Below are 11,254 nucleotides of genomic sequence, written 5' to 3' on the forward strand. Positions count from 1 at the left end.
GAGCGAGAAGAGAGGTGGGGTAAACCCAGGAAGAGTCACGGTGCAGAAGTCAAAGCATTATCAAATGCTGCCGATAGGTCCAATGGAGCGGAGTCAACAAGGATTCCTGGATTTAGCCAGAGGGAGCTCACTGATAGCATGAGCAGGAGCAATGTCAACAGGGAGGGAGTGGAAGACAGAAGCCAGGCACAATTTGATGAGAAATCCATGGAAAATGAGGATGTAGCAACAGTAAAAGGATAGGCCATACTTTCAAGAAGTTCATCAGTGAAGGAAAGAGGATGGGGACCCAGTAATTTCATCCTGGATATCCAACAGAAATGAGTACTTGTGTACATAAAAGTGTAGAAAAAAATGTTGATAGTAGCTTTATTTATTTATTTATATAATTATATTTTGAGACAGAGTCTTGCTCTCTCGCCCAGGCTGGAGTGCAATGGCACGATCTCAGCTCACGGCAACTTCCACCTCCCAGGTTCAAGTGATTCTCCTGCCTCAGCCTCCCGAGTAGCTGGGATTACAGACACCCACCACCACACATGGCTAATTTTTTTGTATTTTTAGTAGAGATGGGGTTTCACCATGTTGGCCAGGCTGGTTTTGAACTCCTGACCTTAAGTGATCTGCACACCTCAGTCTCTCAAAGTGCTAGGATTACAGGCATGAGCCACTGTGCCCAGCCAGCTTTATTTATTTATTTATTTATTTATTTATTTATTTTTGAGACAGGTCTCACTCTGTCACCCAGGCTGGAATGCAGTGGTGTAATCTCAGATCACTGCAACCTCCATCTCCAGGGTTCAAGTGATTATCCTGCCTTACTTAGCCTCTTGAGTGAGGCTGGGACTACAGTTGTGCACCACCACATCCAGCTAATTCTTGTATACAAGGAACTCAGGTAGGAAGCTGGAAATAGTCTGTATCTTGGATTTGGGTGGTGGTTCCAGGGTCATATACCTATGCAGAAGTTCTTTAAGCTGTACACTTAAGATTTGTACAAACATAAGATGTGTGTATGGCTGGGCATGGTGGCTCATGCCTGTAATCCCAGCACTTTGGGAGGCTGAGGTGGGCAGATCACCTGAGGTCGGGAGTTTGAGACCAGCCTGGCCAACATGGCGAAACCCTGTCTCTACCAAAAATACAAAAATTAGCAGGTCGTGGTGTCACGTGCCTGAATCCCAGTTATTCGGGAAGCTGAGGTGGGAGAATCACTTGAACTCTAGAGGCAGAGGTTGCAGTGAGCCAAGGTTGCGCCATTGCACTCTAGCCTGGGCAACAAGAGTGAAACTCCGTCTCAGAGAGAGAGAGAGAAAAAAAGCTGTGTGTATGTAATACCTCAATTAAAAAGTGAGAAAATAGACCAGGTGCAGTGGTTCATGCCTATAATCCCAGCACTTTGGGAGGCCAAGGCAGATGGATCACTTGAGGTCAAGCATTTTTTGTTGTTGTTCTGTTTTGGTTTTTTTTTTTTTTTGAGACGGAGTTTCACTCTTGTTGCCCAAGCTGGAGTGCAATGGCGCGATCTCGGCTCACTGCAACCTCTGCCTCCCAGGTTCAAGCGACTCTCCTGCCTCAGCCTCTCCTGAGTAGCCGGGATAATAGGCAGGCGCCACCACTCTGGCTAATTTTGTATTTTTAGTAGAGTTGGGATTTCTCCATGTTGGTCACGCTAGTCTTGAACTCCCCACCTCAGGTGATCCTCCCGCCTCAGCTTCCCAAAGTGCTGGGATTACAGGGGTGAGCCACTGTGCCCGGCCGAGGTCAGGCGTTTGAGACCAGCCTGGTCAACATGACAAAACCCCATCTCTACTAAAAACACAGAAAATTAGCCGGATGTGGTGGTGGGTGCCTGTAATTCCAACTACTTGGGAGACTGAGGCAGGAAAATTGCTTCAACCCAGGAGGCGGAGGTTGCAGTGAGCTGAGAGCATGCCACTCCAGCCTGGGCGACAGAGAGAGACTCCGTCTCAAAAAAAAAAAAAAAAAAAAACAAAAACAGAAAAACAAAAAAAACACTGAGAAAATAAAGGAGAGACAGAAGACATTTGGCTGAGGAGGAGACTGGGATTTTCTTTTAGAACCAGCTCAGTTCCTGCTTTAGGTCTAATGTTAGAGCTGCTGTGGACATTTTGGCACAGAAGAAAAAGTTCAAACACAAAAGGACTATCACAAATTATGTATGAATTACAAGGGAAAAATGGTAACTTTATTTATTTATTTTTTGAAACAGTCTTGCTCTGTCGCCTAGGCTGGAATGCAGTGGCATGATCATGGTTCATTGCAGCCTTAAAATCCTAGGCTCAAGAGATCCTTCCACCTCAGACTCCTCAGTAGCTGGGACTAAAGGTGCACACCACCATGCCCAGCTGATTTTTCAATTTTTCTGTAGAGATGAGGTCTCACTTTGTTGCTCAGACTGGTCTTGAACTCCTAGACTCAAGTGATCCTCCCACTTCAGCCTCCCAAAGTGCTGAGATTACAAGAATGAGCCACTATGCCCAGTCCAAAACAGTAACTTTATAGTAGAGAAAAAAGAAGAAACCAAAGCTAATCTCACCAATACTAGAGCAAACTGACATCCTGTGTCCACTGATATGATGCACTGGGAAGGACACAATATCATTTCAACGGAATTTCTGTCAAAAATATAGAACTTGAATCTTATCATGAGAAAATAATAGACAAGTCCAAATTTAGGTACGCTATACCATGTAATTGGTCTTAATCTTGAAAATGTCAAGATAAAAAAATACAAAGATAGTGGGGCACGGTGGCTCACACCTGTAATCCCAGCATTTTGGGGGCCGGGGCAGGCAGATCATGAAGTCAGGAGTTCAAGACCAGCTTGGCCAACATGGTGAAACCCTGTCTCTACTAAAGATACAAAAAATTAGCTGGGCATGGTGGTGGACACCTGTAATCCCAGCTACTTGGGAAGCTGAGGCAGGAGAATTGCTTGAATCCAGGAGGTGGAGGTTGCAGTGAGCCGAGATCGCACCATTGCACTCCAGCCTGGGTGACAGGGCGAGGCTCTGTCTAAAAAAAATAAGAAAGAAGGGCTGAGAAACTGTTCCAGATTAAAGGAAATTAAAGAAACATGATAATTTAAAGCAGTATGTATTCCTGAAGTGGTTTTTGGACCCAGAAAACATCTGTAATGGACATTATTGTGATAATTGAAAAAAAATTGAATATGAACTGTACATTAGATAATAGTCTAGTATCAAGTGTAAAATTTTTTTTATTTTGATAACTACTATGGTTGTATGGTTGTCCTTAGGAAACATACACTGAAGTATTTGGGAATAAGGGGGCATAATGGCTTCAACTTACTTTTTTTTAAGAGATGGGGTCTCACTATGTTTCCAGCCTGGACTCAAACTCCTGGGCTTAAGTAAGACTCCTCCCTTAGCCTCCCAAGTAGCTGGAATTACAGGCATCAACTAACTTTTTAATGGCTTAGAAAAAATGCAGAGAGAGCAAGTGAGTGAAAAAGAGAAAACAAATGGGACAAAATGTGAACAATTGGTGAATTTGAGAGCAGGTTATATGGGAATGTCTGGTACTATTCTTGCAACTTTTCTGTAAGTCAGAACATATATCAAAACAAAAAAGTATCAAAAATAAAAAATACTCTCCAGACGTGGTGGCTCATGCCTGTAATTCCAGCACTTTGGGAGGCCAAAGTGAGAAGATCACTTGAGCCCTGGAGTTTGAGACCAGCCCTAGGCACGTGAGACCCCATCTCTACAAAAAAGTTTACAAATCAGCCAAGCATGGTGGCACTCATCTGTAGTCCCAGCAACTCCAGAGGCTGAGGCAGGAGGATCGCTTGAGCCCAGGAACTCCAAGGTGCCATGAGCCCTAATAGTGTCACTGCACTCCAGCCAGGGCAAAAGAGTAAGACCCTGCCTCCAAACAAACAAACAAATCAAAGCATGACAATGTAATAAACAAAAACAACATTGTGTCTCTATAAAGTTTTTTAAAAGTTTTAAAATAAGGTGTGGTACCTTTGATATAAAAGGGAAGGGCCCAGGCCAGTCTTGTGAAAGCATAAAGAAAGAACATCCTTTCTCCCAGGGCCACATGCCTTTCCCAGCTTGAATCAGGGAATGAGAGAGGCACCCAGGTCCCAGCATTCCTGGACAAACAGAACACACCAGACAGCTAAAGGACCGCAGCCCTGACTTTGGGGATTTCTCGGTTATGGCATTTCAGAATTTTCACCAGTAATAATTGTCCAAACAGATACACACACACACACACACACACACACACACACACACACACATAAAACAAGAACCTCACTGCAAGGGACTAGCTTGAGACTAAGCTATTTTCACCTTGGAATGATAATATATCGGGGCAGTAAAAGTCAAAGCTTTGTAGTTTGTTTGTTCTGGGTTCAAACTCTGACTTTACCACTTGAGAGAGGGATGTCCTTGGGCAAGTCCGCTTGATCTCAATGGATTTCACCTTACTCATCCTTAACACAAGGCTTCAGTAGTACGTATCTTACAGAGCCGCTGTGAGAAATAAATGAAATAGTGAATGCCAGGCACTCAGCACTATCCCTGGCTCACAGAAGGTGTGCAATAAATGCAAACAAATATGTAAAAACGGTAAAATGATTCTAGGAGTTAGATGTGTTTCGAAAGCTGGTTAAGGGGCTGAGGACTTTTCTAGGAATAACTTGTGCTCACCGAATATTTACTCCATGCCTGTCACATGGCACATTTGATCTCATTTAATTTTCAAAACCACCCAAAGAGTCAAGTATTATTTTCATTTTACAGATAAGAAAATAAGACCTAGAATGATAAGCTGTTTGCTGAAAGTCCCCCAGCAAATAAGAATTGGATCATTCCAGAGCAAGCTTGTCCAACCCACAGCCCACAGGCCACATGCAGCCAGGATGGCTTTGAACGTGGCCCAACACAAATTCATAAACTTTCTTAAAACATTATGAGGCTTTTTGTGATTTTTTTTTTTTTTTTTTTTTTTTTTAGCTCATAAGCCACTGTTAGTGGTAGTGTATTTTATGTTATTATTATATTAGTGTTTGGCCCAAGGCCAAACATAAAATTCTTCTTCCAGTGTGGCCCAGGGAAGCCAAAAGATTGAACACCTTTGTTTAAGGCAACCCAGTTTGGTGCCAAGACAAAGAGGTTGAGGGGTGATATGAGCACCATCAAATGTCTGTCTTCAAGATTGTCCTTCAATTGGTAACCTACAAAGTCCCAAGTCTAGATGAGGATCAAGTGAGTTGGGCCAAGGGGGCTGCAATGGCTTTTGAAGGAAGCCAACCAAAACTATTGCCTAAGATACCCCAGCCTGAGTTCCAGAAGCTTAGACCGCAACCAGTGATGACTCCAAAATGGGGCTGGCTGCTACTGGAAGCAGTACCCTTGGCACAGATAGGAAAGCTATCAGCACTGGGCACTGGCCCCCTTAGCACGGATGCTGGCGAGTACCAGCAGCCATGCTGATATCAGCAGGAAGCACCTGGTAACAAGCTGAAGTCTTAGAGCAGGAATTTGGAGATGGGGGGCTTGAGGGTACAGATAAGAGGACCAGACTAGGGGACTCCTATCAACACCACTGCCAAGGACTGTCATCACAACAGGGGAAGTGGAAGCAGAGCGAGAAGAGGACTATTGCTAGGTAAGAGGACTGCATTTTTTTTTTTTTTTGTCACCCAGGCTGGAGTGCAGTCACAGGATCTCGGCTCACTGCAACTTCCGCCTCCTGGGTTCAAGCAATTCTTCTGCCTCAGCCTCCCGAGTAGCTGGGGCTACAGGCATGCACCACTACGCCTGGCTAATTTTTGTATTTTTAGTAGAGACAGGGTTTCACCATATTGGCCAGGATGGTTTCGAACTCCTGACCTCATGATCTGCCCACTTAGGCCTCCCAAAGTGCTGGAATTACAGGTGTGAGCCTCCGCGCCCAGCAAGGACTGCATTTTTTACCCCTAGGCTAAACAGCCTGGAGGATTATAACTTACAGAGCAGAGAAGAACTCTGATACTCATACCTGCATAGTGCAAGCTAGTCAGTAGACAATACCTAGGTAATTCATTTTCTGATTTCTGACATTAGTGAAAGGTTGAGGTTTTGTTTGTTTAATAACAGCCTTCATTTAGATCTTTGCAAACAGCCTTGAATGAGGAATGTCCTTATGTTTCAGGGAACATACCAGGCCTGGAAGCAGCTTTTTAGGATAAGCCTCACTCATTGAACTTCAAATGCACTGACTCCAACCATTTCCTAAAATAAGGAAAATCTGTCTGCACAGACGGCATTTTCACTCTCCTGAATGTTTTCTGTTGGTTGGTTGGTTTTATTGGTTGGTTGGTTTTGATACAGAGTGATATAATATCATAAAGAATATTAGTCAGGAATGGGGCACAGGTCTCAAGCAGGTCTTGGGACCTTGGTTTATTAATCTTTCTGGGCTTTAATTTATTTAGGTATAATATAAAAGGACGTTAATATATGATTGAGAAGGCCCAAACCACCTTTAAAATTTAGATCTGTGTCTCCCCACCAGACCTCTCTGGAGACACAGGATCTTACTCAACCTCACACAGATTCTTGGGTTTCTGCCATTCACATCTACACTGAAAATTCTCCCATAAACTTTATACAAGTCCTTATGGAATCATTAAAGCTTTGAAAGAAAACAACAGTACCCATTATAAAAGCCCAAGAAACAGAGAAGAAAATCATGTTTTATAACCCAAGAAATCTGTCCAAATCCTAGAATTTTTCTTCAGAGAACATCACAAGAAGGAACGGTCTCCTCCTTCCTGGGGGAAAGTCAGGGTTTCTTTCATTTCCACCTTGTTCACTTGTAACCACTTTCGCCAGGCAAAGTTCTGAGCAAGTGAGCTGGACTCATCACGGAACTCCAGGCTGTGTTTACACAATTGGTAAAAGAAACATTCCAGTCCCATTTCTTTGTCAGCTCCGACAGACCAACCAGCATCCCCCTCCCACTTGCCACTTTGATAGGGGTGACTGGTATCTCCATCTCCATATCTTTGTTGATCATGTTTCTGGTTTCCAATTGCGTCAACTTAACTGGTTGCCAATAATTCTATCATCTGAGGGGAAAGCAGAATCTCAACTGAACCTGCAGATGTCCTATTGAGACTTTGCCCATAAGGGAGCAGTCTTTGGTGCTTAAAATTCCATCTTTTGGACCTCATATCAGTTGATGTTTTTAGTCGCATCGGAAACCAACTCTAAGTGATTTAAGCAGGAGAGAAAGTTATTTAAGGATATTTATAGTTCACAGAATCTCTAGGAGGAGAGGGGGGCTAGAAAACCAGACTTGAAGACTACACAGAGAGACTCCAAGTCACCCTGGGACTGACCTGAGATGAACAGGGAACTGGTATTTTTAGCTTCCAGAGCTAAATAACAGCCTTCACTTCCTTCAAAACGCATTAGGTAGAAAACACACCAAACATGGGAAAGGGGTCCAGGAGCTGGGCTACCAAAGAGGATAATAAATGTTCACTATAGTTTCATCTTCTAGTTTTGTACTATCCCTGAAACATTTTCTTTTTTCCTCCAGGAGCCTCAAAATTACGGTTAAGTCTACAGTTAGACAGAAGGAAACTGGTGTTTACTAAACACTAACTTTGTGCCTGGAAGATTCACTTACAATATCATGATACTTACAATAACTCTGAAATATGGATCTCATTATCAGCATTCTTTTTTTGTTTGATTGGTTGGTTAGTTGGTTGGTTGGTTGGTTTGGGTGGTTTTAGTGTCAGGGTCTCTTTCTGTTGCTCAGGCTAGAGCATGGTGACATGATCATAACTCACTGCAGCCTTGAACTCCTGGAATCAAATGACCCTCCCACCTCACCTCCAAGTAGCTGGGACTACAGGCATGTGCCATCATGCCCAGATAATTTTCTTTTTCCTTTTTTTTAAGAGGCAGGATCTTGCTATATTGCCCAGGTTGGTCTCAAACTCCTGGTGTCAAGTGATCCTCCCATCTTGGCCTCCCAAAGTTCCAGGATTACAGATGTGAGCCACTGCACCCAGCCTCCTTCTCAGCATTCTTATTATGTTTTATCTTATTATCCTCCAAGGATAGGTTAGGTAGTTGTTATGGGTTGAATTGGGTCTCCCCAAAATTCCTATGTTAAAGTCCTAACCCCAGTATCTCAAAATGAAGGTAGAGTCTGTATAGAGGTAATCAAGTTAAAATGATGTTATTAGGGTGGGCATTAATTCAATATGACTAGTCTCCTTATAAAAAGCAGACATTCACACACAAGGACACATGCACACAGGGAATATGATAGCAGAGATTAGGGTGATGCATCCGCAGGCCAAAGAATGCGAAACACTGCCAGCACACCACCAGAAACTGGGAGAGAGGCATGGAACAGATTCTTCTTCACAACCCTCAGAAAGAACCATGCTGCTGACACCTTGACCTTGGAATTCTAGCCACTAGAACTGGGAAACAATAAATTTCTATTGTTTAAGTCACCTAGTTTGTGAGAGTTTATTACTATAGCCATAGCAAACTACTACAGGAATTCACCTCAAGTCTCATAGTGAATGAGAAGCAGAACCAGATTTGAACACAGGTCTGGCCAATTCCAACACATCAGCCTCTTCGCTATGACTGTATTATAATTCCTCTCCACCAAAAACTCTGGGGTGGTCTGTAGCCTACGCTTAATGGTTATCAGATATTTTAAGCTGGAGGTCCTAATTTTGGTGGGAAAGATGCCAGTTTGGGTCATGTTGAGTTTGATGTGCCTGATAATACCCTGGCATTCAATAAACACTTGGATATATGAATCTGAAGTTTGGGGAGATATCCAAGCTCAAGAGAGACAATCAGAAGTCATTAATACACAAGTGAAAATGGAAACCCTGAGTATGAATCAGATCAACAAGAAAGAGCACACTAAGAACCAGTGGGCCTAGGATAATGCCTGGAGCAGCAATGATTTCTTTTTGCCACCTTATGTCAATTTTTTTTCCTTCTCCCATAGTAATAGAATTTTTAGCTAAGCACATGGGCTGCAGAGTAAAGACTACATTTCCCAGGCTCCCTTGCAGCTAGGTATGACCATGTTCAGGCTAAAGGAATGCTAGTGTCGGCTTCCTGAAAATTTCCTTATGAGGTAGATTTATGCCCTTTATTTATTCTTCTTCTCTGTCTGTCTTCCATCTTGCTCCCTGGAACTTGGATGTTGCCTTGATTCACAAGGATAAGGATCAATCCCAAGGAATTGTAGGGCAGTTAATTAGAAGAGGACTGTCTTAGTCCATTTGTGTTCCTATAAAGGAATAGCTGACACTGGGAATTTATAAAGAAAAAAATCATTTGGCTCATAATTCTGCTCTCTGGGAGACTGGGCATCTGGTGAAAGCCTCAGGCTGCTTCCACTCATGTCAGAAGGTATAGGGGAGGCAGCATGTGCAGAGACCACATGGGAAGAGAGGAAGCTAGAGGAGGAGGTAGGGGAGGAACCAGGCTTTCTATCAACTAGCTCTGAGAACTCATTCAGTCTCCCCACCTTGCAGGGAAGGCATTAATCTATTCATAAGTGACCCACTCCCATGACCCAAACACCTCCAATTAGGTCCTACCTCCACCACTTGGGATCAAATTTCAACATGAGATTTGGAGGGTACAAACATCCAAACTAGAGAAAGACCTGTGATCCTGAGGACTTCCTGAAGTGGAGATGCCATATCAGCTCTGGACTGCAAATATCTGGACATTTGTATGACAGCTAAACAATTATTTTGTTCACATCAATGTCGTTTTTTGTGTGTTTTTTTTGTTGTTGTTGTTATTCTCTGCTATACCCAATCCCAACTAACATACCTGGTAAACACCAGGACATAGGAGGTAGACATAGGAAAGAGATCAAAAAGGAATGACCAAGATAATGGACATCTATTGTTATACATACTCATAAGAGCATCACTGTTCTGGAAATAATTCTCCTAACCAGTTGAGTTTTTTTTTACTTTGGGTTCAAGGAAAGAAGTTCTCAGACCTTCTATGATGTTCAAGGCCAGGAGCTATTGATGGCAATTTCTCTTACACATGGAGAGACCTGTTGTCTTAGTCTCTTTGTGCTGCTACAACAAAATATCTGAGACTGGGTGATTTATTAAGCACAGAAACATTTTCTCACGGTTCTGAAGGCTGGGAAGTCCAAGATCAAGGTACTCGCAAATTTGTTTGCCTGGTGAGGGCTGCTCCGTGATTCCAAAATGATGCCTTGTTGCTAAATCCTCCAGAGAAGAGGAATTGTGTGTCCTCACATGGCAGAAGACAGAAGGGCAAGGGAGCCGCATGAAGCCTCTTTTATAAGAGCCTTCATTTATAAGAAAGAAGCTTCATGGCCTATTCACCTCTTATAGGTCCTATCTCTAATACTATCACATTAGCCATTAAGTTTCAACACCTGAATTATGGAGTGGACTCATTCAAACCATAGTCATCTGAGAGAATGAAGTCATCACGGAAAAAGGAGAAGCGATGAAAGACCTGGAGAATTCTGCCACCATCATCCCTGGTGTCAGGCCTCTGAGCCCAAGCCAAGCCATTACATCCCCTGTGGTTTGCACGTATACACCCAGATGGCCTGAGGTAACTAAAGAATCACAAAAGAGATGAAAATGCCCTGCCCGCCTTGACTGATGACATTCCACCACAAAAGAAGTGAAAATGGCCGGTCCTTGCCTTAAGTGATGACATTACCTTGTGAAAGGCCTTTTCCTGGCTCATCCTGGCTCAAAAAACTCCCCCACTGAGCACCTTGTGACCCCTACTCCTGCCCACCAGAGAACAATCCCCCTTTGACTGTAATTTTCCTTTACCTACCCAAATCCTATAAAACAGCCCCACCCTTATCTCCCTTCGCGGACTCTCTTTTCAGACTCAGCCCATCTGCACTCAGGTGATTAAAAAGCTTTGTTGCTCACACAAAGCCTGTTTGGTGGTCTCTTCACATGGATGCACATGACACCTGGTACAGTTGTAACTGCCCAAGAGGTTTGCCTTGCCCACTGCCTAGACAGAGCCAATTCATCAAGACAGGGGAATTGCAATAGAGAAAGAGTAATTCAGTCAGAGCCAGCTGTGCCAGAGACCGGAGTTTTATTATTACTCAAATCAGTCTCCCTGAGCATTCCGGAGCAGAGTTTTTAAGGATAACTTGGCGGGTGGAGGGAAGCCAGTGAACCGGG

At 43.4% G+C, this 11,254-nt stretch overlaps 1 long non-coding RNA gene across 1 annotated transcript; it reads left to right on the top strand.

The window, feature by feature from the left end:
• The first annotated feature begins 5,600 nt into the window (after nt 1–5,600).
• On the top strand, nt 5,601–10,995 carry LOC144335385 (uncharacterized). Its single transcript, XR_013406228.1, has 2 exons — nt 5,601–5,670; nt 10,040–10,995. It is a non-coding gene; the product is annotated as an uncharacterized LOC144335385 (long non-coding RNA).
• The last annotated feature ends 259 nt before the right edge of the window (nt 10,996–11,254 follow it).

Source organism: Macaca mulatta, chromosome 16 (assembly GCF_049350105.2).
Source record: "Macaca mulatta isolate MMU2019108-1 chromosome 16, T2T-MMU8v2.0, whole genome shotgun sequence".
NCBI classification, from domain to species: domain Eukaryota; kingdom Metazoa; phylum Chordata; class Mammalia; order Primates; family Cercopithecidae; genus Macaca; species Macaca mulatta.